This window comes from Rhea pennata, chromosome 1 (genome assembly GCF_028389875.1).
Source record: "Rhea pennata isolate bPtePen1 chromosome 1, bPtePen1.pri, whole genome shotgun sequence".
NCBI lineage: Eukaryota > Metazoa > Chordata > Aves > Rheiformes > Rheidae > Rhea > Rhea pennata.
The window spans coordinates 160,765,343-160,792,436 of record NC_084663.1 but is presented as its reverse complement, the minus strand read 5'-3'; the positions used below and the strand labels follow the sequence as shown (position 1 = coordinate 160,792,436).

Sequence of the window (27,094 nt, the reverse complement as noted above, 5' to 3'; positions counted from 1 at the left end):
GTTAGCTCAAACACAGATTTTTACAGTGTAGATATCAAGTGAGACTCAGCTGTCCAAGTCCACAGCCTAGGTGTATATATGTGAGCTAGCTGTCCGAGCTTGCAATATAGTCAATGAACACATGGTCAACATAGTCAGCAGAGCTTAGAGAGAGATTCAAACCATTAGGTATTGACATCAGGGTGAGCTACACTGCTTTCCAGGTGCCACAGGTAGTACTGACTAAATCTCTGAAGATACCCATCTTGAGTATATATACCTACATTTATTTATTTTCAGAGAGACCTGGACAGGCGGAGAGTTGGGCGGAGAGGAACCTCCTGAGGTCCAACAAGGGCAAGTGCAGACTCATGCAACTAGGGAAAAATAACCCTAGGCACCAGTACAAGCTGGGGGCTGACCTGCTGGAGAGCAGCTCTGCAGAGAAAGACCTGGGAGGGCTGCTGGACGACAAGTTGACCATGAGCCAGCAATGTGCCCTTGTGGCCAAGGCGGCCAATGGTCTCCTAGGTGCATTAGGCAGAGTGTTGCCAGCAGGTCAAGGGAGGTGATCCTGCTCCTCCACTCAGCCCTGGGGAGGCCTCATCTCAAGTACTGTGTCCAGTTCTGGGCTCCCCAGGACAAGAGAGACATGGAGCTACTGGAGAGAGTCCAGCAAAGGGCTACAAAGATGATCAGAGGGCTGGAGCACCTGCCCTGTGAGGAAAGGCTGTGAGAGCTGGGCCTCTTTAGCCTGGGGAAGAGAAGACTGAGGGGGTATCTTATCAATGTGTATAAGTACCTGAAGGGAGGGTGTCAGGGGGACAGGGACAAACTCTTTTCAGTTGTCCTGTGTGACAGGACAAGAGGCAATTGGCAGAAATTGAAGCACAGGAAGTTTTGCCTGAACATGAGGGGGAATTTCTTCCCTGTGAGAGTGACGGAACACTGGACCAGGTTGCCCAGAGAGGTTGTGGAGTCTCCTTCTCTGGAGATCTTCAAGGCCTGCCTGGATGCAGCCCTGTCTACCATGCTCTAGGTGACCCTGCTGAGCAGGGAGGTTGGACTAGATGATCTCTGGAGGTCCCTTCCAACCTTACTGATTCTATGATTCTATTTACAATGTGGAGTTCAGTCCCACAAGAACATTGCACACGTCTTTAGGTAAGTGTTCTGCACCTAAGGGTAGGTGAGATGAATCCCAGTGAAAGAGCTCATGCTATATGCTATCACAGTTTTAAACAGAATTTTTATATATATGTGTGTGTGTGTGTACACATATATGTATTTATGTATATAGACAATATAGTGTAGATACAGTGCATATATACACTCTATATTTTTAGTCTCTCTCTCTCTCTCTCACTATATATGTATATATACACACACTATCTAGCATACCTTCTTCTAGTATTACCAATCATAACTGAACTTTCACTGATGAACTGCCATGTTTTCGTAATGCTTTCAGGTAGAATAGGTTTCACAGCCTCATTTTTAAGCTCTTCTGCCAAATAAAGCTCTACCTACATTTTTAAAATAAAGAAGACTTTAATCTGGGTAGTCAGAGGGCTTCCATTGTTAAGTTTCTTTGAGTTTTGATGTTCTAACAAAAAAAAGGGGCATCTAAAAAGCAGTAGCCAAAGATAAAATAGTTAGGCGAGATTATACCTAACATATGGGCCTATTCAGATTTGTAATACAATCAGTAGACAACCATTCAAGTGTAAAAGCGAACATTCAACATGCTTAAGACAGAATTTGTGCCCTACATGCTGTAAATTTGGTCCTGACTAGCAAAGTCACACTAAGAAATAGTGTGATGCCAAATCAGAGTTTTACTCTATATGTAACATCAGCAAGTATAAAACTTCCCCATTCAGTGCCAGATGCTCTGTTAGTTAACCTACAGATGCACTGCCTCTTCATAGTGCAGCTTTGGATTTGTCCACAATAAAATGTTTATATGAATCATATATTAGTGGTGAATTGTATAGATGTGAACCCATGTATCATTTTCCAAACTGTAACTTTGCTTTATATTAGCATATCTATTGGTTTTGAAATAAAAAACTCTTCTGTTTTCTCTTTGATTGGTTGCTCAGTTGCAGTTCCATGTTCTGCCAGGGTCACCCAGCATTATCTTGTTCTCTGCAGCTCGGAGCTGGTCTCGCTGAGCATTTGTGTCTGAATGTGGGTTCTCCTGCTGACTGTGGGGTAATACACAGTTTAGATGGCACAGTCAGATCTGAGGCACTCAGTATTAACTGGTTGTAAATCTGCTTCACGACAGTTGGGACACTGTATAATTTTCCCAAGAGACACTGGATTTTGTTATTTAAATGGATCAGCTGCTTCCTGTTTTCAACACTCATTTTTCATGGCAGAATTTACATGACAGCATTCTTGATTATTTTACTTTTGCACCTTTCTGCATTTCCAGAAACTCTCAGACTGTTTTATTACACCATAACTGAGGTTCAGGTAGTAAGGGACCTACATTTATCAATGCACCACATGTATAAGAAATGAATTATTTAAACATTCTCCATCTGCAGCAGTGCTGCATAGGTATAAAACTCTCACAACTTCTATGAACTGGTGCCAGTAGCTTCAGGTATCTGTTAAGTATTCATTGAACACAGCCCTATACAAGTCATCTGAACATTTTAAAAATTCACTGTAGATTTGTAAGTCACTGCATATTTCAATACTTTGTTCTGTATTTCAAAGGATAAATTATAAAAAATATTTGCATATTTTTCCTAGGTAATTTTTAATTTAGAGTTCTCAAACAGCTATCATTCTCAGACATTCAATAGGAAAAACACTGAAAGTATTTATCGTGTATACTTGAAGTATACACTTGAAAGAATATACTGCAGAACAAGTCTCTACTTCAGAAAAAAAAATCTGAGTGTGTGCTTAAGTTCATCTCTATTTATCAAATCATTTAAGCATATAAAAGCTCCACTGGATCTTCAAGACATGCTTAAGTGGTCTGACAAATAGTGATGAACTTAAACAAATGCTAGATGTTAAGTGCTTTGTTGAAACAGAATTCAGTGATGCAATTCCCAACATGTAAATTATTAAAATAGATGTAGGTGCAACTGTAAAGTATCAACTTTACCAACCCTACTAAGTCTGAGAAAACTTCTCTGGCAATGAACTAAGACAGTTACAAACCTTCATGCTATCTTTTTAGAGTTATACAGTTTTACTAGATTTAGGTTTTAAAATGATATTGTAAAAAGTTGATGTAAAAACAGATACACAAAAGAGTTTTGTTTAAGGCAAAAAGAATACTGCTTTAGAAATATAACCTCCCTCGCAAATGAGTATATGCAGCATTAAACTTTGCACTGATTCATAGTATGTCACAGCAGCAGGAATAACTAGTGCAACATTTGGCCTCCTGGTGCTAGGAGTCATTAAATGGACATTCTTATTATGTGTACTGTTGTGTGCCAATACATCATTTTTAACCTAAGGCATTCCATGATTCCAAACCTAAATACACTGGACCATATATAAGCTGGACATTTTAAAGTGAGAGTAATTATCAATGGAACAACTTACTAAGGGTCATGGTGGAATTTTTCAGCCCTTGGAATCTTTTGATTAGCTAGAAATCTGTCTAAAAGAGGAGGATATAAACTTGATGTAGATCCTTTTTTAATGTGCGTGTAATTAGATTATTGCCATGTTCTCCAGTTACATCAAGAAACTATTGTGCAAAATGTATGAAATATAGATTCTTCTATATATGAATTGTCAGCACATTTGGATCTTCCTTTATGACAAATTCTTTCAAGTTAAAGCTTAGCATCTGTGTATGGAGCATCAAGAAAGAAAATAAATATCATTGGTTAATTCCAGCTAGGAAACATTTTCTGGATAGCTGTTATGGCCAATCAAAAAATATGTGACAAAAATTAAGGGGAACAGTTTTTCTTTAAAGCTTCTCAATCCAATGTGCCCTACTTCCAATATGGAATGACTCATTATCAGACCTCTTGACAAAGAATAGTTCATTGTCAATCTAAAAATTACTTTGTTCATGTATTTCTGATTAGAATCTGATTACCCTGCATTTCTGTAAACATGTAATGGTACCACCAATATTCATCTATGGAACACTAAAGGAGCTAATTGTCCAAAGCTTAGAGTAATTGTCTGCTAATGGACAGAGAATATGGCTTTGAAGTAGCAAGCGTTAACAGAAAATGCCAGTTGTTTAAAGATATCCAGCTAGATAGGTGAAAAGCCATGATTTCATTAGCATGTAAAGGTTTTACAGGGCAGAAAGCCATCCTGGTTTCTTCATTTGGTTAAAAATGAAATGAGGAAATGAGAAAATACAAAATCAATTTGTAAAGACTCAGGTGGGAAAAAAGAAATTAAAGACAGGGATTAAAAGTAACAAGATGAAAAAGTTACTTACTGTAATGCTTGGAGGCAGCCGGATTAAAGGCAGTAATAGATCATTTTTAATAAGTATTAGGAGGCAAAAAGAAGAATCCTACATCAAGTACACAAGTAAATAATGTAAGAAAAGCAAAAAATGTCCAACAGATTTCTGTTTCATATCTGGAACACAAAAAGATGTATCCATATGAGAAATTGACAAAAAGAACAAGTATCACCTGTAAGAAAGAAAGTGGGGCAGAAGCTGTTCTGATTAAACTTCTGTCTTAATAGAGTTGGATGAAGACCTGTCTTCAGCTAATAATGTATTATTTTAAGTCATAAGAAATTCCAAAAGAGTAATGATAAAATTGTTTCATTTTTAAAAATTATTTCATTTTTAAAAAAACTTAAAAGGACCTATTGATTAATTAACAGATGTCATTTATAAACATAACAAAGAGAGTGCTAATTCGGGATTTTATCAACAAAAATTGCATGTTAAAATGACAGTCAATAGAGCATCAAAGAAGGTAGATTTTATCAAAGTTGATTGGCATGGGGTGGGGGTGTTTCCTGTGCTTCTTTGCTTGCTTTGAAAAGAATGTAATTCTGAGTGCTAAGGACAGCTGTGTTCACATAACAGCCATTGATTTCTTCAAAGCATTTTAGTCAATACCACAATAACACTTTGATTTAAAAAACCTTCCATTATATGAAATTAAAATTACATGGATTAAAAACTGACTCACTAGTTGATCCTCAGATGTCACTGTTAATGAAGAGACCTCACGAAAGAAGGTTATTCTGATGAATTTTTTTTCCCAGAGATCGATTTTTTTGGCCAATACTTTTATCAGTCATCTAGACAACATAAAATATTATGGTAAAGTTTGCAAATGATGCAAAGATTAGTAAATATTGAAAAGCATGTATTACTTTTGAAAATAGGACTGAATCATGCGATTTAGAACATTGCAATCCAACAAAAAGGTGGTTTTAGAGGGCCAAATACAATGTTTTACACACGGGATACAACAATACTAGCTATTGCTATAGAGTACAGGACTCTTGGGGTCAGTAAAGCGTTTTACTGTGTGAGGTTTGAGGAATGCAGTGTGCTCTGTTTATCAAAAATAGTGAAGAGCATTACATTGATCACTTGTTATAGCAGTCTCAATGTCTGGCTTTTCAACTTGGATGTCAAAGGCACAACATTATTTGGCAGCTGGAAGTTTGAAGATGGATAAAAACAGATTTGAAATCAAAAAGAACTGGCTAGCAACAAATACAGGTAATTATTGGATGAAGTTATTGGGGAAGGTGAAAGAGACACACTCAGGAATTGTGTGCAAAACCTGATCAGAATTCTTTTTACTACATATAATTTGGGCTATTTTCAGGAAAGATGATTGTAGTGCTACATATTTCTTCTGGCCGAGGAATCTATAAGGGTATGCGTGTACAAGTGAACTACACATGGTGATGACATGGGCTTAACATTGACTATTTGCTTGGTGCAGACTGTTTAATGATTACCTGACCCATAGTATAGTTAGGTGACCACTAACACTCTTCTAGATAATGTTGAGCATGTCAACAGACCATATTATCCCCTGAGACCAGGGAATGACAGTGCGCACCATGCAGTATGGATGTGGCCAGCTTTTTGGGGGAGTAGAATAAATTTAGCTGTGTGCATGCAGTTCACAGTGTGTCACTTGGCCATAGGGTCAGGGATAAATCCCTGGCCTGTCTTATTTAGTAGTATAGAGAAGGCCTAAGTGTGACCTTTGTAGGTCTCCTGGAGAATATGAACACCATATTGCCCTAAATGTGATCATTAGAAACATAGATTTAGTGGCTGGATGTGCATGATATACAAGTTTCATACTGCTGCAAAAGAGATTCTTTAAGGATTTTTCTCTACTTATTTTGGATAAACTGGGTTCATCTATCTCCAGCGGAAAGGAGCAGAGCACCAGTTGCCCGTCAGCTTGCTTGGACATCACTGAAGCTGCACACGCAAGAAGGCATTTCCCCACCTCCCTTCTCTGTCCATCTGCAGCTCTTCATTAAGACAATGACTGTGCTAAAATGTTGTAGTCTGGACTTCAGCTGGTTGGCTGCAGTAGTAAGGAAAGGCTCCTCTCTGATGCACTCTATCACAATTGTATTTTGTGGGTGGAGTGTTATCATCCTCTGAAGCACTGGAAAATAGTCTTTCTTAGAGCTAGAACATCAGTGGGAATGTAGTTGTTTTCTGAGATCATATGAAGAACCTTTCTTCTCAGAGGCTTGTCTGCTGTGGCTTGTTCAAAAAATGAACGAAGTGTCAAAGTGTTTAATAAATTTACAAATGTGAATGAATTCTCTTCCAAGTCAGGGGGATTCCTAGCTTCCTTTGGAGCACAGGGTATGAGTTTTCTTTTAGGATCATCTAGAGATACGGTATCATTGCAGATTAAAGAAGAAACTTGCCCCTGCCTGGCTCTTGGTCAACGTCATTTTCTCCTGCTCTTTGAGTATAGCATGGAAAGCTCAGTCTGCAGTAGGATAAGATAACTTCTACTGTGACAGTCTGTTGAAGATGAGTAACAAAGCTGCTGTGCTGGCTCTCTAAGGCAGTGACTATATAAAATTTAATAGCATATAGCATACAGTGACCATAATCTATTGCTCCACTGTGGTCTTAAGTGCTGAAATAATGAAGGTCTGTGAAACTTCCTAATAAATATCTCCCCAAAGTATTTGAAGTATTATTTCCAAAAAGCATCCTGAACAGATGGGGCAGATATTATACTTGTCATATAAACAAATCTAATGTTGCATACATTAAAAAGGCAGCCCAAACCTTGCAAAGAAGCAGCAGCTTGTACACTTAATTTCCTTGGATGTTTGCTTTCCACAAACTTTAGGCAAATTGTTTGGGTGAATTGTTCCCACGTACAGGAAAACTTCATACAGCACTGAATTTTTTATTATTTAAAAAACATGGGATAGGATTGAACTACCTGTTGAACCTGTGTTTGAAACAACAATTTAATCTCAATTTGTGTCAACAGGTATAATTTCAAATAAAGTATGCCAACTTTCCTCGGCTGTAGCATGTAATATAGACTAGGAAAGATCTTTTGTAAAGTTTTTTTTCACTGGTGATCTTGGAAATTAAGAAGCAAAGAGAATTCGTGTTGGAACTTATGTTGACTTTGCCGTGATCTAGAATAGGTTGTTGGGATTTCCTTGGCACCTAGCTAGTGGCATGGCTATTACAGAATATATGCTCAAGCTATTTCACTCCATACATCTTACTTTGAATGAAATTCCTAAACTGATTTGAGATTGCAGAGAACAGGGTTACACCATGTACAGATTGTGTGCGCTAGATTTCTAGTGTCATGTAAAAGTCAACAAATTGCTGGAATCCCAATGTTTGACATTTATGTAGGGAGACATGCGAGGACACCACTGGGTGGGATGGTGACTTGCAGTTACAGGCTGCTGCTGGAAAACTTATGTCTAGTGGCATATTCCTCATGCTAGCTATGCTCCTGGAATCTTGTATACAATGTAGCTGGTTGTCTCACTGCAAACACCTGAGATGCAGGTGTCATGGCAGGGGAGGGTACAGTGAAGACCAAAAGAATGAATCTCATGTACTCTTAAAAGATTTGACCGATCTGCTTTAAGTGTACTTAAAATCTCTGTTTATAATTTTATAATTTTGCAAAATATTAATGACCCTATTCATAATTCCTGTTTTAATGGTAGGGTATCTTGAGTCTTTGAGGTATGTTTTTAGTAAAAAGTAATAATACAAAAATGACAAAAAATTTCCAAATATTATAGAATTAATAGTATTTAACTTTTCCTGGTTTTCTCATAAATTTTCTAGGCTGCAACTTTTCAAAGTGAGATAATATTGACAAAGCCTCATTACACTGTTCAGAGATTTTTTAAAATGCAAAATTAATAAACCATGTTCAAATATCAATATGCTACTTCAGAATGTACATTGCTAAACTGTTCCTACTAAAAAACACTCTTGACTGGTGGAGAGATGATCTAAAATTAACAAGACGAGGGTAAGTGCTAGGTTCTAAACTTAGGAAAGCATAAAATTCATATAGAGAATAGCAGACTGAAAAGGGGTGCTATTGGTGTAGAGTTGTTTTATGAAATAATCACATACTGAACAAGTAAACATTAAGTAGCCATTGCAACAAAGACAGATCTTATTGAGGGATTTATTAGCAAAAATGCTATACATAAGACACGGAGGTCTATTTTTCTACTTTGTTTAGTACTGATGGTGCTCAGCAAGTCTATGATGTCCTATCTTGGACATTATACTTCAATAAAATGTGTACAAATTAGAGAGTGTCTTGAGAAGAGCAACAAGTATTATAAAAGTTTTGGAAAATATGACAACTGGAATTGAAAGGCAAAGTCTGAATAGAACATTTGTAGCATAGGGCTACAAAGATGATCAGAGGGCCAGAGCATCTGCCCTGTGAGGAAAGGCTGCGAGAGCTGGGCCTCTTTAGCCTGAGGAAGAGAAGACTGAGGGGGGATCTTATCAATGTCTACCAGTATCTGAAGGGTGGGTGTCAAAGGGATGGGGCTAAACTCTTTTCAATAGTCCCATGCAACAGGACAAGAGGCAATGGGCAAAAATTGAACCACAGGAAGTTCCACCTGACCGTGAGGAGGAATTTCTTCACTGTGAGAGTGACAGAGCACTGGCACAGGATGCCCAGAGAGGTGGTGGAGTCTCCTTCTCTGGAGATATTCAAAACCCACCTGGTTGTAATCCTGTCTAACACGCTGTAGGTGCCCTTCCTTGAGCAGGGGGGTTGGACTAGATGATCTCCAGAGGTCCCTTCCAACCTTACCGATTCTGTGATTCTGTGAACATGATACTTCCTGATACCTTTATACATACATGTAAAAGATTGTCATATTCAGGACAACCATCAATTGTCCTCTACAATCTGAACAGAAAGACAAAATTTAATTGGCTTAATTTGCAAAAAGAGAGGTTTGGGCAAAACCAGGTTAATCAGAGGTTTTTAAAAGCAGCGTAGAATGTATTCTACATACGTGTGCTATGACATGACCTAAAACATATTTAATTCTGCTTCAGTGTGAGTAGATGCCTAATAAAAGGCCCCTTGAGATCCTACGTTATATGATTTCACTTGTGCACTAAAATCTGAATGAATGGAACATCCTGATGAGACCTTCTGCATATTTAGCAATGCCTTTTTCAGTTTTCTTCTCTCATTGAATGAAGATAAGAAGAGAATGTGCAAGGAAGGATTTTTACACTCTTGTTTATTTTGCTTCATAGAACTGCAGTTCACTAAGACCAAAATTGTCAGGAGGGAATGAAGAGGTAATGAAGAGGTAGAGATGCTGCTGCTGCTCCTGGTAGCCTGAGGACTACTACAGTCTTCAGCAGTGGGATGAGCTGGAGCACCAGCAGTTTTTTTCTTTTTTTATTCTTTTCAAAGCCATTCTCTCCTCCTACCAACTGGGGGAGGGTGCTTATCATACTGAGTTCTTCCTGGTGGCATCTTCAGTTAGGCTCTAGCTGGTCTTTGTATTTATTCCATTTATTATATTTCCTTTTCAAAGTAGAGTAATATTAGCATACTTTTCTGATCGGTTATATTCAAACACCATTATTCATGGGGTCACCTTGAACAAACTGGTTAGGACTGGTTTCCAATTACCCTTAAAGTGTTAATTCATCACTCTATTCATTAGTTTAAAAACGGATTTTGTCTCTGATTCAGCCTCAGAATGCCAAAGGAAGTGAAAGTATGAGATAATAAGTCTAAAAGCTTACTCTCTTGCTCAAAATGTAGCACATTTTGCATTAATAAATTTGAAAGTTCACTGATTCTTCTTGCAAAAGACTTCAGGGATAGCTTAAAGCAATTTAGTTGAAATTGAAATGTGGATGCTTTCTGAATATTTTTTTCCTGTAACTTGCCATTCTTCAACAGTTTAAATCTATTTAAACTAGCTGTTTGTGGCCTCACTCCCGGTCATCTCTTCATTAATGGTCTGACTTTCCGGAGAACCTCCTGCTCGGGGAGCCAAACCACCTCATTTCTTGTCAGGTGAGGCTTTAGCTCTTGTGGCTCCTGAGCTGCCACAGCGCAGGGCTTAGCTGAGCCGTGCTGGGGCGAGGGCATGGCAGGAAGGCACCGTGCTGGCAGGCAAAAGCAGCGGTGATAGCCGCACCAGCGTGGGCAGGTGAACCACACTGGTAGTTTCACCCAGTGGAGGAGCATGAGTGGGTGACGCAAGCTGAATTTTCTAGAGGGAAACTAGGAAGCATTACAGCTCCCCCTTCACTCTGCCTGGGGATATTTTGTTTTCGGGGAAAGCTGCCAATAATCCTTGTGCCACAGAGATGGTCCTGCAGGATCAGGGCTGCGACGGGCACCACGGCACTGTGCTGGCCATTAGTTGTGAGCGGAAGCGCTCTTTTTGCCTGTGAATCTAACTTTAGGGGAACGAGAACTATTCAAGAATTTGGGTAAAAATCTGGGCAGAACGAGCACTGGAAGCAGAACAATTTGTTTTCTCCAGACACTGCCTGCAATAAGGACACTTCGCGGCTCCAACAGTAAACAAAGCAACATGCGCTGCCTGAGACCCAGGATTTTGTGTCCCCTCCTCGCCCCGTCTGCGCGGCCGCGGACACGCTCGGGTCTGTCCCGGGGGGCCCCGCGTGGCGAGCGCAGCCGCCGCGACGCCGTGAGGCGCCGAGGGGCGGGCGGCGGCACGGCGGGGCGGGGCGGGCAGGCAGGCAGGCTGCAGCCGCGGGACGGGGCGGGTCCGGCGGCGGCCCCGGCCCCGGGGCGGTGGCTCAGCCCCGGCAGGGAGGGGCCGGACCGCCCCTACGCGAGCAGTCGCCGCCGCCGCCGCGGCGGGAGAGGTGAGGGGTTGCTCGGCGGAGGCGCCTCGGCGCGGCTCGGGGGAGCGGGTTCGCCCTCCCTTCCCCTCCCCTGCGAGGTAAGGGAGACCGCCCGCGCCGCCCCCCTCCCCCACCCCTACCCCCGCGCAACGGCCGCCCGCCCGCGCGGCGGGTCGGCGCCGCCGCGGGTCCCGCGCCGCTTCCTCCTCGCCCCTCCCCCCGCCTGGGGGCGGCGCGCGAGGGGCCGTTGGCGGCGCCGGGCGGGCGGGCGCGCCGCCCCGCAGGGCAGTTGGCGCGGCGGGGGCCGGCGGACGAAGCGGCGGCGCCTCCCTCTGAGGGGGCTCCCCGCGCCGCCGCCGCGCGTCCCCTGCGGGGCGCGCCCTGGCGAGCCGTTGCCGGCCCCGCGGGCCGCTCTGCGCCTCTGCCCCGCCGGCGGGTGTCGGCGGTCGCGCACTTGTTCGGGGGCCCCCCGCTCTCCCCTCCCGTCGCGGCCCGCTTTAGTTTTCCCTTCCTGCCGCTCGGAGAAGCGGTGGCGGCTCGGGAAGGTCCCGCGGGTGCGAGGCGCCGGCCTGCCCTGCGGCGTGGCGGAGGGCTGCTCCCTGCACATTATATCTGGTTCAGCGGTGATTTATGGGTTTGTTAACTCAGCATTTGGCAGCGGGTGCGTGCTGGGGAGTCGCAGTGAGCAGAAGTAATAAGTTTTTGTTACTTCTGGAAAGGAAGTGCTCTCTGAGGCCTTGACTGCATGAGCGTTTTCCTTCAGATTTAACCCCCCGCTTGCCCCCGCCATTACAGCCCTGCAGTTGGTAGCAGTGGGCTGGGGCCTGCCTCCCCCTTCGACATCAGTATAAACATTAGGAAACACCGAAGGATTGTTTTCCTAAAAAAAAAAAAAAAAAAAAAAGAGAGAGAGAGAGAGAAAGGCACTTTCTAATCAAGATTTTCCTTCACACCACCAGTGAAGGTGACTGTGAGGAGGGAAAAACTGAAGAGAAGTGGTAGCATGAATGCAACCTGAGAAACTCTTCTGTGTGGAAATCAAATGCTCTTCTTTCATTCAGAAGCTATTTTTATTTATTTATGTAGTGGGCATGTGCACACACATTTCTTGATGTATGGCAACATTGCCTATAGGTTTCTGTTTTCAAATGTTTTGTTTCATTTTTAGAAGTAGTTGTGTGAGCAGACATACAAATAACAATAGGATTTTTTCTGTATATGTGTTTGAAACAACGTGGAACAACTTACATGTATTTAATTCAACTATAGAGGAAATCCATGTAGGATTAATATAATTAAGTGAGGGTGTCAAATTGATGTGTCTTGTTCAGGCTTGTAGTTTTATTTTTAATGCAGTGCAGACTTGTAGGTAGTAGTGGAAGTGTAATTGATTTTAAATGTGTAACTTGGCATAGTGCTTATGATTTTAACATGGTATTCATACATTGGTAAACATACATAGATGTAGCCATTTGTCTTTCCCCTGGGTGTGTGCAGATACTGCACTGTGTATATGAACGCAAATAACAGAAGTACTTGTAGTAGATTTTAGGGACAAATATGCTTTTAAACACCTCTGGAATACTCTGAAGTTGCTGTCCAGGACTAAAAGAAAGCTTCTTTGACACATTTTTTGAGTATGTTTCAAAAAAAACCCCAACATGTTACTTCAGCATCAATGATAACCAATTTGTAACTTGGAATGTAAATATGGTGTTAACTATTTGCATGCATACAATACAGCTGATACTGCTACTTGAAAAGCATGTAATTCTTCCTGGTTTGGACAAGGCCCTTTTGTGTAGTGTCAACTTTGTATGCTTTTAGAGAGCGTATGAACCCCTGGTATAATGCTGCAGTTTCTCTCTTCTATGTTAAAGTGGTCTAGGGGTACCAACTGCTGCTTTGCTTATTTAAAATCTAAGGTTGTGTCAGAAATTTTGTTGCTAGCGGTCCGTGTTAGGACATTTTAGTCTTTGGCACTTGCTGTAGTTGCTGGTATATACTATTGTGCATTAGATTCTATGTGCAGGTGATGTTTGGAATAGTAGTGCACTGCAGGGTTGATCTGCACTGGTCTGTCAATCCTGTTTGCAGGATGAGGGCAATATAGTAATGTTTTTCTATAGCTTTAGAAATAGGTGGTTTAGTCACAGTGCCCTTACTATCACCACAAGATCGGAACTTCTGCATTGTGCAGATACGGTGGTGGCCCCCATTGCATGAATCACTTCAGCATACTTTCCCCTCTGTAACTTCTCTCTTTTATCAATTATGGCCTTCATTCTGAAGCAATGGCTTGTTGTTAGACCTGAGCAGACCTGCCAAAATCTCAAATCTTTGGCAATGATATGTTTGGGATTGTGATGCAGAAATCTTCACTTGAGCATTGTTTTCTTAGATTTGGCTTTTACAGAATAACAATTGTCATAAGAAGATTAAAGTCTACTTGCTGTTAACATTTCATAGGTGAAATTCTCATCTCTTCTATTACATCTGCTCTTGTAGTTTCATTCCTGATTGCCTAGTTGCTAGAACTGTAATATGCAATACCAAATAAATTAATGCTATGCTGTGCCCTAGCTAAACTAGGAATGCTGTATATGTGCTGTAGCAAAAGTGGCAAATGAATCCTGCCATCAGTGACACGTGACCACTGTAAGTTTGAGAACCTCTCTGGTCTTTCTTCTTAGGTTGAAAGCTGAATTGTAAGACAGTGGAAAAAATTCTGTTAAAAATTTATGGCAGTAAGAAATGTTGGGCAAGCATAGTAAATTGGTATTTCTATTGGTGCCTAATGGTGTTAGATATTTCTGCATCCTCTGGGCAGCTTTTGGAATCTCAGTAACATGATATGATAATTTCACTTCTTAAACTTGCTGAGTAAAATCATACACCCTAATTTATTTAGATTTGGCAGATTCTCACTGTAACTAATTCCATGCTAGGCGAATGAACAGCCTGCTTGTATATATTGCCTCTTTTTTAGTTTTAATAGTCCCCAATAGGTTTTATGTTGATACTACTAGAATCTTACTGCTAGAATCTTTCAGAATTTGATCAAACCTGCCCATAGAAACAGAAACAAGAACAGTGAACCAAATTAAGCCTGTTATCAAAGAAGGTATTTTAATACCATCAGTTATCTGAGTAGAAATCTCACTTCAGGTGGCTCTGTCAAGTCCTACCATCACGTTTTGTGCTCTTCTATATTTTTTCTGACAGTTTATTATTTGCTTTCTGGTGCTGAAGTGCTCTGGACAGATGTGAGCATGCTGCCTTGGTCTTTGCAGAATTGTAAAGTATCCTAATTAGGTTCCAGATCTCACTTTTTTTTCTCATGTCCCTCTATCATATTTCAAACTCTTTCTGCCTTTTCTCTGTTACTCCTTTCCAAATGTCTTTGACCAATTGAATCTTTGCTGAATCACTTTTTCCTGGATGAATTATTATTCACTTTCTCATAGACACTCAGGAAAGAAAATACCTGATGGAATTTTCTTTTTTTTTATTACCTTTCTTCAGTAATTTCCCACGTTCATTTGCAACTTTATGTAAGTAGAGCTAGTTAGAAAGTGTTCATTAAAATGTCATTGAAATGAAAGTCAGGAAAAGTATTGATCAAAAATACTTCTCATTTTCTAGTCACTCATTCTGGTGAACAAGCCTTTAAAAATAAAAACAATCTCCTTTTTCTACTGATATTCCCTGCACTTTTTGTATAGTCTGGATTGTTATTGTCGGATTCTTTGTGATAACTGAATTTGCCACCATTGATTTGCTTAAGGTTTCAGAGGAAAAGAATATTGAAACCCTTACTAAATTTGGAATAAAGATGTACTCTGCTGCGGCTCAAACAAATACAGCTATGAAGGAAGAGTAGACCTATTCAAAGAGCTTAAAGCAGTGAACAACTCAGTATTTTAGAAATATCTCTATCCCTGACTTGCAGCTTCACACCAACATCTGTGGCTTGTGTTCAGTGACTGATGAAAATGATTACTGTCAGTGGTTATTCTTCTGTGGAGCCTTAGATGTTCCTGTTGTTGCCCTGGGCCTAGGCCACAGAATGTTTTAAGGTAGTAAGTAGGTTCTTGAACAACATGAGCATGCAGTTTGGAAGATGGGGGACAAGTTTAATGATGGCATGCAGCCATTTTACTGAGGAGAGATGCGGCATGTTCTGAGTTAATAAAATTTCCTAGAGTGGAAGGCTTCATAACCTGTTGTAATGTATTCTAAGTCACTCTTTGCCTAAGTAGAGCTGAGATGGCAACACTGTCACTGAGCAGTGGTTTCAGTATGAAAGTAGAATGTCAGTGTAAAGTCCAGGAATACTTTTGACCTATGACCAGCTGGGATCACCTGTCTTAAAGCAACAAAAGCACAGTCTGTCTATGGCTGCAAGCTCTCAGAAGTGTTTTTGTCTGACCACTGGTGAATTCTAGGGTTAGATTTAACTTCAACTGCTCCTCTGCAGTGGGTCATTTTGAGGGTGCTGTAGCTGTTTGTGGTGAAGGATGAATAGGTCTCTTTGCATATTGAGAGAATTTGAATTTGTGCTTTCTGAATAGTTCACCTAGTGGTTTGATGCTGATGTTGGAAAGCAGTGTATACCGAATTGAGCTTTGTAGATCTCCACAGGGCAAGGTTTGAGTGATGGACTTTGATACTATTTGGGTCCTTTCTGGAAAAACTAATTTACCGTATTTTTGTGGACCCTCATGAAGTTTCCCTCCACAAAGTGAGACACAACTATTTCATGCCTGATAGTATCAAAAGGAGATCAAGGAGGTTAAGTATGTATCAGCCAACTATCTTCTGACAAGAGTTAACTTAAAGTATGTCAAAGTCCATGTCCTCTTTAACTTAGTGTCCCTGGTCTATAGCATTAAGTTCAATTAGCTCAGCCTATAGCTGACTTTGCTACTGAACTTCCTCAGGAATGAGAGATTTGACACTAGCCAGTAGCTGCTAGGAACAGTAAGTACATCCATGATGAGTTCCTTCAGTAGTGGTAGGACTGTTACATTTCCACGGAGAAGGGAAACTTCTGTCTTATTAAAGATTTAAGACTGGAAGTAGTATGAAAGGAGCTCAAAGATCTTAGACAACCCAAGTTGAATAGATTTAGACATCCCTGTACCTTAAAGGTTTTTCCTCTAAGATGTCTGTTAAGTATGTTCAGGTTAGCTGAGAAAGCATTCCAAGTATACACAAGGTTAAGGAAGTAGAACATTTCCTTGCGGTGCTCTATATTTATATGGACATTTTAGGCTCTGAGCTTTGATGACCTGTCTTACAGGCCAGGACAATTTCCTGAAGAGGGGGATTTGAAAGCTTCAAGTAACAGGAATATTTTTCTTTGCCTTAGCATAGATTTTGATGAATTAAGTATTTCAGCCTGTATTTGCTGTCCTCAAATGTGTAATTTCTGTCTTATGTGTATATACAGTGAGATGTCAAAACATTAAGATGATTTTTATGAGCATTACTGTGGCAATGGTTGTTGAGGGCCAAGTATGTGTATGATCAGTGTTAGTGATACTAGTTAGTGATTCCCTTAGTCCTCAGACCCCTGTCCTGCTGCTGTCGTTTTACGAGCTGTAAAAGTTCTTTGAGTTTCTTAGCAGGAACTTGGAAGTTCTCTCACTTGTTTGAATGAGATGATGTTCTTTGCAAATAGCAGTAGTGTAGTGGTATCCTTAATCTCAACTTCTGTGCCAAGGGTCTTGCCCAAACTATGGTGAACTGTGCAGGTTGGACCAGAGAGCCTGTGAAGATTCTGAGGAAACTATAAGGAAACTGGCTTTTCATATGATACTATGAAAAAGATAAGTTTTGGGGACTTCAGCATGTTCAGCCTTGTAGGCATGTTTATTGAAATTCCCAAGATTTTTTCATCCCAGACGATTATCCTTTCCTTACAAGATATCAGGGTTAGCCTTCCTAAATCTGTTTGTTTGTTATAATATTTAAGTGAATAAATATTAGTTTTAGCTTTTCAGAAGAATGAAACCTAAAGTGCCTAAAAGCATCTTTATTAATTTCATATTTGCAGAACAGGTGAATGAAGTACTACTTGCCTTCTGCTTGTGTCCAAGTCTTTGACTTACAGAGCATCATGGAAGAAAAGAGGGGAAAAAAGGGGGAAAAAGAAAAGGAAAAAAAGGCACAGGATGTATATATCAGCCAGGCAGCTTTCAGTGATACAATGTATATTCGGTATTTTGCTCTTTTGGATTCACAAAATTGTAGAATATTTGAGGTTGGAAGGGACCTCTGGAGATCATCTGGTCAAATCCCCCTGCTCAAGCAGGGTCAGCTTGAGCGGGTTGCGCAGGGCCATGTTCAGCTGGATCTTGAATATCTCCACAGCTTCTCTGGGCAACTTGTTCCAGTGATCAGCCATCCTCACAGTGAAGTATTTCGTATTCAGGAGGAATTTCCTGTGTTTCAGTTTGTGCCTGTTGCTTCTTGCCCTGTCACTGGGCACCACTGAGAAGAGTCTGGCTCCATCTTCTTTACACCTTCCAATCAGATATTTATATACAATGATAAGATCCTACCGAGCCTTCTCTTCTCCAGGCTAAACAGTCCCAGCTCACTCAGCTTCTCCTTGTATGAGGGATGCTCCAGCCTTTTAATTATTTTCACAGCTATTTGCTAGACATGTTCCAGCAGGTCCATGTCTCTTTTGTGCTGGGGAGGTCAGTACTGAACCCAGCGCTTCAGATGTGGCCTCACCAGGGCTGAGTAGAACAGAAGGATCACCTTTCTTGATCTGCTGGCAACGTTCTTCCTAATGCAATCCAGGATATAGTTGGCCTTTGTTAAGAGGGTGCATTGCTGAAAGCTGCTCTGCTCTCCAACCAGTTGGCCACCGTCCTGTCCTGGTGCATGGGATTCCATTTGTTGAACTTCATGTGATTCTTTTCTATCCATTTCTCCAGCTTGTTGTCACACCTCCTCCATCCAGTGTGTCAGTCACTCCTTCCATCCATTCCCATATACCAACTTGCTGAAGGTGCATTCTGTCCAATCATTTGGGTCATTAATGAAGAGGTTAAACAGTATTAACCCCTTGGGTACACCAGTAGTGACTGGCCTCCAGCTGGACTTTGTGTTACTGGTCATAACTCTCTGAGCCCAGCAGTTCAGCCAGTTTCCAGCCCCATTCGCTGTCCCCCTATCTAGCCCATATTTTACTATCTTTTCTATGAAGATGTTATGGGAGAGAGTGTCAAAAGCCTTAATAAAGTCAAGGCAAACAATATCTGCTGCTCTTTCCTCATCTGCCAAGCCATTAATCTCATCATAGAAGGCTGTCAGGTTGGTTAAGCACTATGTCCACTTGATAAATCCATGCAGACTCCCCCCAGTCACCTTCATGTATCTGGAAATGATATCCAGAGCCAGAAGGCTCTTATTGCCTTCCCAGAGGTCAAGGTGAGGCTGACTGCTCTGTAGTTTCCCAGATTCTTCTTGCCTTTTCTGAAGATAGGCATGATGTTTGCTTTCTTCTGGTCCTCAGGAAGTTCTGATCAGCAGGGCCGTTCAAAGATAATCAGTAGTGACCTAGCAATGACATCAGCTAACTTTCTCAGCACCCGTGGGTGCATCCCATCAGGTCCTAGGTCCTCATATGTCTTGTTTGTTTAAGCATGCTCTAACCTCCTCTTCCTCCATTGAGGGTAAGTCTGCATTGCTCCAGACTTTCCCTTTGGTCTTGAGGGCCTGGCCTGAGGGCCAATCTCGTGAGTAAGACCAATGCAAAGAAGGCATTCAGTACCTTGGCCTTTTCCATGTCTTTTGTCACTAGGGCCCCTGCCTATTCAGCAATGGGTCCACGAATTCCCTAGCCTTACTTTTGTGTGAACTTATGCTTACGTACTTGTGGAAGCTTTTCTTCATAGAATCATAGAATCAGTAAGGTTGGAAGGGACCTCCAGAGGTCATCTAGTCCAACCTCCCTGCTCAGCAGGGTCACTTAGAGCATGTTAGACAGGGTTGCATCCAGGCGGGCCTTGAATACCTCCAGAGAAGGAGACTCCACCACCTCTCTGGGCAACCTGGTCCAGTGTTCCATCACTCTCACAGGGAAGAAATTCCCCCTCACGTTCAGGCGGAACTTCCTGTGGTTGTTTTTTCCCATGGCCTCTTGTCCCATCACGCGGGACAACTGAAAAGAGTTTCTCCCCGGCCCCTTGACACCCTCCCTTCAGGTACTTGTACCCTGCAGGTACTTTTCTTCTTGCCCTTCTTGTCTCTTGCCAGATTCAATTCCAGATGGGCTTTGACCTTTCTAATCCTATCCCTGCGTGTTCAGACAATGCCTCTATATTCCTCCTGGGTCACCTGTCTCCGCTTTCAATTCTTGTACACTTCCCTTTTATGTTTGAGTTTAGTCAGGAGCTCCATATTTATCTATGCAGGCCTCTTGCCACCTTTGTCTGATTTCCTGTTTGTGGGGATGGACCATTTTTGAGCTTGGAGGAGGTAATTCTTAAATATCAAGCAACTCTCTTGGACCTCTTTTCCCTTCAATGCCATATGCTATGAGATTCTCTTCCAAGCAGGTCCTTGAACAGGCCAAAATCTGCTCTCCTGAAATCTAGGGTTATGATCCTGCTTTCTGCTCTGTTCCCTCCTTGTAGGATCCTTAACTCCACTATTTTATGGCAGCGGCTGCCCCTGAATTTCACGTCTTTGGCCAGTTCTTCCTTGTTTGTAAGTAGGAGGCCCAGCACAATGCCCTTCCTCCTTGACTTTTTGATCACTTGTATTAGGAAGTTGGGATTTTGTGTTACCTGTTGGCAGTTACAGATGAGTCTTAACGTTACTCAAGTCATTCACTTAATTTCATACTGCTTTATGTTGTTTGGTTCCTGTTTGTTGTGAAGTGTGTTTCTTGTGCTACTTGGGCTTTTAGACGTTTTCTCTGGTTCTTTTCCTAATTCCTTGAATTGTCTATTCCAGTTTATACCATGCCAGATTGTGCAGTTCAGATTGCTAGTTGTCACAGGAGAGGCATGGATATCTTGTGCTTCTTTCTAGAGATATACGCAGTTGAATCCTGGGCTTGGTCAGAACTAGAAACTCATCTTCTGGGAGCAGTGGTGAGTGTAGACAGGAAGGGTGAGGGCATAATAGCAGTAATGGTAAGATTAGGGTACATTCCAGCAGATGGAGGAATTATCAGTGGCCTCAGTCATTCATTTTCTTGAAGTGGCCTCAGTCATTCATTTTCTTGAAATAACCTATCCTCACTGTTGTGAATTAGAGAAAGAGGGAAGAAAAATCAATGTTTTCTGAGCTGTAAAGTGGTCTCTTGACTGTGTGGCACTAACTGGAGACCAGAGCTGGGTGGAGCTCAATACTCCAGAGCAGTTTGGTAGTCTGAGTTGTGATGATGGCCCTAGGGCTGACAGAAGGATTATCACAGCATTGGTTTCACTCTCTGGAAAGCTTATCTCCTTCTTCTTTAAAAATTTCAAAGATGATTGAAGCACTTTTTCCTTACAGTGTCAGAGGCAGTAGCAAACATGCTAGAGCTGATCCCTGCTGCTACAAGGACTGCTGCTAAGTCCCTAATGCTGGAGGTTCTTCCAAGGCAATCTCACACTGGAAAAAGAAATGAAAAAAGAGATAACATGATACTTCATGCTTAAGACTTTTAAGATTGAACTGTTGCCTAAGAATTTTCTAAACTGGAGAAATGATCATAACTGCTGTAGTTACTTCAGCAAGATTTTGTCAGTTTGTTCATTATTTGTGTCTTTCTGCACAAAAAAGATTGAAAAAAACGAGTAAAGGGACAATTATTGAAGGTTATGTCTTTGGGCTGCCAGTAAACATGAAATTAAGTTGTCCCCAAAATAAATCTTTGGAGACATCCATAATTGGAACTGTCCATACTAAATTTTGGATTCTGAAGGATCCATAAGGAATTATTCTAGATAACTTTAGTCTTCTGTTGGTCAGGTGTCTTTCAGTAGTTGGAAGAGATTTTGATGAAGTTTTGTGTCTGTTGTTTGTAGATATCTTGGTAAAATGGAAGTGCACTCGATGTATAAAATATCTGAGAGGACAGAAGTAGTAAGGTGAAAGTTCTCTGGCCCTTTATGTGCAGGATCCTGGGCATTTTATCTGTCCCTTCTGTCAGTAGTTCAAGGAATAATCAAAAGAAGCAAATGGCAGAACGTTTGAGTGATATTCCTTTACCCCTACATATGCTCTGCCAACAGGGGATGGAAGAGATGCAGCTAGAAGTCTTTGTGATTCTTCCTTTGGGAACTGAACACATGATGATTGCTTTTAGCAATACTTTTAGCTCAGGTTAAGTGATGTTGCCATGTCTAGATCCAGTAAAGGTCTCCTAATATGAATAGGAGACTAGAGCAGGGAAGAGAGGTTGAGGATGCTGGGCATCTTTAGTCTGATGAAAAGGAGGCTAAGGGACAATCTAAGCCTAAAAAAAGGAGATTAAGGGACAGCTGCTTACAGCTACCAGAAGAGTAGTTACAGAGATAATAGAGTCAAACTCTTCTTAGTAGTGCTACATAGAATCATAGAATGGTAAGGTTGGAAGGGACCTGTGGAGATTATCTAGTCCAACCCTCAGCGTAGCCTGTATGGGGATTGAACTCGCAACCTTGGCATTAGCAGCACCATGCTCTAACCAACTGAGCTAAACCTGCCATAGCAGGTAATGTCCAAAAATTATTGCTTTGGGGGTTCACTAGAAGGGTGATGTGGCACAGGAACAAGTCATCCAGAAAGGCTAATATATATCATAGGAGCTTTTCAGGACTTGTTGAGACAAGCCACAGCTGATTGAGTGTTGCTTACAGTTGTCTTTGAGTGGGAGGCTGGATTGAAAAACCTCTGGAGGTCTCTTCCATGCAGTGTTTCTGTGATTTTTTTTTTCTTTCCATTTTCAGAACATAAGCCAGTATCTTTTGTACAAACTGAACTGAGCTGACTGGCTACCTTGTGCTCCTTGGTGATAAGCTTAATTTTGTTTTCTCAATACTGCTTTTATAGTACATACAGTAATGCTCCAGGATCAGTCTCGGGATTGATCACTGGAAATCAGTATGGTGGGCCTAAATGTGTATGGCCTGATGACCTACAGGATACTTATGCCTTGACAGGTTTTGATGTCACTCGCAACGCAGAGAAAAGGGACATCACCCTCTGGGTGATTAATACGGCCCAAACAAGCAAAATCCTCCTTGTGCACCTGTCACAGGTGGCAGGTGAGGCATCACTGAGGCCCCCAAGAGCACCATGCACTGTGGCAGAATTGGCCTTACAGTCTTAAGTTCATAGGACTACCTACAGCAAAAGATCTAGTCTTCATCTTGCTTTTTTCCTCTGCAGTCCCTTTTACCTAGTGCTTAAGCAATCAGAGGTATCACACAGGATGCCTTCTAAGCTTACTTGGAGTGTACTAATATCTGTTAGTGCAAATATTTCATCATGATTAGAACTGGTATAAGGGGGACTAGCCAAGTGAATGACTGTCAATTTTACTTAGGGATTTTGGAGCGTTTTTTGTTTTGTTTTGTTTTTTTGAGAGAGAGGACAACCAGAGTAAAATATAGAAGAGGCAAAGTACATGGTGTTAGAGAGCTGGAGTCTATCTGCTTACAGACTTCCCCCTGCAAATAAATTTTTGGTTCTGTCTTTGAACCTCTGGTGAATGAACTACTGCATGTATTTTGATTTATGTATATGTTTTTTGAGGCATTCTTTATATAATTTACTTCAATTTTGGGGTGGTGAGATTAAATCTTGATATGTGCTTGTGAGCCATACTGCCATCAGAGATTAGGCTTTTGGATGCCATTTTATTGTATACCTAATGCTTCTGCTGCAGATGTGAGGACCTTGTTTATTGTCTTTCATTACTTCTGCTTTTTTGTTTTTCTTGAATGAAAGCAATTCTTGTTTCCTCCTGTTTAACAGAAACATAAGTAAGTAGCTGTATATATAACAAAATATATATATAGCTTTATATTTTATAGATTTAGGATGACATCAGCAAAAATTAAGGTTAGTGATTTTGTGTAGTATTATGTGGCAGAGTAATTAGGCCAAGGACCACATGAATAAAACTGTTACACAAATGAAAGTATTGCAGGCACTTCACAGTACTCAGCAAGTTAAAACATAATAGATAGCAAGTTAAAACAAACCAACTTTTTTGAGATGAAAGTTGAAATTTGGTGCAAAATTAATGACTGTTTGAATGCATATAACTGATGTTTAAAGAAAACCTTGCCTAGGTGAACACAAACTCATAGACTTCACAAAACAGAGCTGCCTGCTAACCAAAAGACTAGTTGCTTGCCTGCAGTTCACTTGGCATGGCTTTCTCCTACCTGTCATCCATACTTCACAGAAAAAATAAAACCCTGTACTTACTTGCTCCAGGCCTCCCCTCCTTGCCAAGGTAATGCCTTGTTAATTATATGGAGTCCTCTGCTCTTACATATACAGGCCATTAGTTGTTGTAAAAGGGGTGAGGGATTCAATCGTACTTTTACTGATTTTAAAAAACAAAAATTATCCAATTGGCGCTCATTTTCTGTGAAGTCTCTGAGAGCCTATTTTCTCCACTTACAGTGAAGATTGCTTGCTGGTTTTGTTGCATGCCCCTGAGGGTCTACCCTACAGGCTCCGGCTGTTAAGTGGCAGCTTCTAGGGAAACTGCAGCTAGCATCACCTGTTAAATGGCAACAGAACGTTTTACACATATATTGTAGTAGTGTGCAAAACTAAAAGAATAATTTTAATGAATTAGAGTGAGTTGAACTATTTTTTGTGCTAATTGAAGATGGGGAAATTCAGAGTACTAGTTTAGTTTCAGTGGCATGGTTTTTTTTTCCTTTGGATTTATAATTGAGTAATAAAACACAGCTTTTGGATTTAAAGATAGTTGAAGAGTCCCCATTTCATCGCTGGTCAGAAGATTTGTTATTTGCAGCCATTACTTCAATCATGTGTAGGACTTAGGATACATTAAAGGCTGATAATTGAAGCTTCATAGATGATTTAAAAAGGACATATTTGGTTTACCTGCACAAAACGTAATTGCAATACTTCTTAATGTAATCATGTGAAGAATTAATTCTGGTAATTTAGGAACTACTTGGAAGACAAATCTTGTTGCTTTGTGCTTCTCAGTAGATTGGCTATTATAGGAAGCCAGTAAATTTTAGCTTCTCAGGATAAGGGGCAGGAATTTGAGTATACACATCCTCCACCTATGCTTCCTGAAACACAAGGGGGTTTTCCTATATACTGTATATGGTTTTGCGGATGAGGTTAGTAAATTCTCTGCCTAGATGATTTATCAAATGGTTTCCTCTTGTTGAGAGTTTGAATAGGAACTACTCCAAATCTGAAGCCAGAACAATAGCTATGGAGGAAATTAGTCATGGAGGAATCTGAGGAGGAAGGAGCGTGTTTTTACCAGCGGTGGAAGAACTTCCCAATACGAGATGTCTTGTTAAAGCTTGTTTAGGCATTATAGAATAGTGGCAGTTTACACCTTTGCATTGTTTCCAGCTGCATATTAAAGACTTAAAGGCACAGCTCTCTTTTTCTTTTTACATTTGACACATTTGGAAAGTATGCTTCACAACCACATGGATTTAAAGTACATTTTTGTGAAGGCTGGAGCATTCAGCATTTATTTCCGCTGGAGTAAGACTTGGGAGACTTCCATCAGATCATTCCCTGAATGTGGTGGATGCTGTACAGAATAAAGGAACATGAAGTCAGTTAAAAGAGGGAAGGATTTATCTTGAATTTTCATTACATATGCTGCTGGCTTAAATAGTGTTTGTACCCTTACTGTATGATTCCTTGTAAATAATAAAAGAGCTTTTCTGAGTAGTGTTCAGGGGTTGAAGATAAAGGATTTAGCTTTGTATTCATCTCTTTCATACTCTACTAAAAGAGTTGGAAACATTTGTTCTGAAGTGTATTGAGGAAATTATTTACATTTTGTGGTGGGTTCAGGTATCTAAATGTACAGCATCTAAACAACAGCAGGCCATTTTATATCTGACATCTGCATGAGACTGACACATACGATGCAGGACATACTGGTGACCCAGTCTTTTCTATAGTGGTTGATGGAGGGCAATGGGAATTCCCTAGGGTGTCTAAAATGGCGTGAAATATTTGTTTTTTGGATGGCTACACTTTTAACGATTAATATTTTAATAACACTTCTATGATTTGATATTTCAGATCATCAGTCTGAAAACAGCTTTTTCAGCTGTCATGAGGAAAAGTAGAACTATTTTCCTGATAAAACTCTTGCATAAGTCATCATTCTAAAAATTGATTAATGTAAATGGTTTGCCGGTTAGATATTACTGAACTTATAGACAGAGTCAGCAAGAAATCAGTTGTTTTACCAACCCTCTCTCACCACAAAAAAAAAAAAAAAAAAAAAAAAAAAAATCCCAGCAAAACCAAAAATGATCAGAAAGACGATCCCAGTCTAACTCTTTTTTTGGTTAATTTGGTTTCACTCAGTTATTCAGAGGAAATGGAGGAAAGCATGAACAAATGTAAGGGTTGATGTTCAGTCAGGGGAAAAAAAAAACATGAAACATCTTCAATCTAGAAGAACATGCAACATAATAGAACAAACTTCTGCAGCTTATATGGCAGCAGAGCTGGGACATGCCTACAGCAAGCTAAGGATTTACATCGAAGTTCTGACTACACCTTGTCAAAACACAGGTGTTCTTCAGCTATGTGTTAATGTCTATAGTTATTTTAAATGAATTTGAAAATCAAAAGTGCTATCCCATATGTGTAACAAGTATCTAAATTTAAGTTTCCTAATAAAGGTTCTTACTATAGTAAGATTTCATCTTTTGTATGTTTAATGAAAGTCTTAATAGAAGGAAACTAAGGGCAATGAGCTCAGGTAATCTAAATAGAGAGACCCAGGCACTTATAGGATATGATACATCTGTTAGAATTCAGATACCTACTTTTGGATAAGATGAATCACAGCCTACGAATGCCTATTTCTTCAGTGACTATAAAGAGAGAGGGGGAGTAGAGTGACTCAGTGAGATGTGGTTGTTTATATTTGGTCAAATATATTTCAGGCTAAGTGCATAAGGCTATATGCAGAGGCAGCTGAGCTCTCCAATGCACCTGAGTTGTGACTTAAATATTCAGCTATAAAACCTTGCTGGAGCATACTATAGCTCTCTTTTGAGAACATGCCAGCCCCAGCTGAAACTAGTTTGTGAAGGGAGAGTTCATATGTACTCAGTTTTCATCCTAATGGGGAATTGGTGTTATCTCTACATTAAGTCAGGATGCAGACAGAGTGTGTGCCTGAACCCATGTGTTTGGATCTCACAGTTTAGATGTGGCTTAAATTATCTCTGCAGCCATCAGAATGAGAGAGGGGATTTGGAAGGCCTCCAGAAGCCACCTTAAGTTTGGTAAGATTGAATTCTAACATCTAACTTGCATATATATATATATATATATATATATATTTGCTTTTGTGTTTTCATTTCATATTTCTCTGAGCATAGATGATGAAAATAGACTAGCTTGTTGTCATGTCTCTTTATAATCAACTTCAAGTTGTTCTGCGTTAGGGAAACCTTACAATGTTTAGTTGCTAGGATGTTTAAACAAGTGAAATACTGTTTTTACTAATAAGTATATTTTAAAACCAAAATTAGACCTAGCAGTGTCCTTTCAGAACCGTAAACC

At 40.6% G+C, this 27,094-nt stretch overlaps 1 protein-coding gene across 3 annotated transcripts in view; it reads left to right on the top strand.

Annotated features, from left to right (window-relative positions):
- Nucleotides 1-11,306: 11,306 nt before the first annotated feature.
- Nucleotides 11,307-27,094, top strand: part of MBNL2 (muscleblind like splicing regulator 2) — a 116,631-nt gene continuing 100,843 nt past the window's right edge. For all 3 annotated transcript variants that reach the window (XM_062566839.1, XM_062566842.1, XM_062566843.1), the window contains exon 1: nucleotides 11,307-11,421. The gene's annotated coding sequence lies outside the window, so the exon portion shown is untranslated. The remainder of the gene's footprint in view (nucleotides 11,422-27,094) is intronic.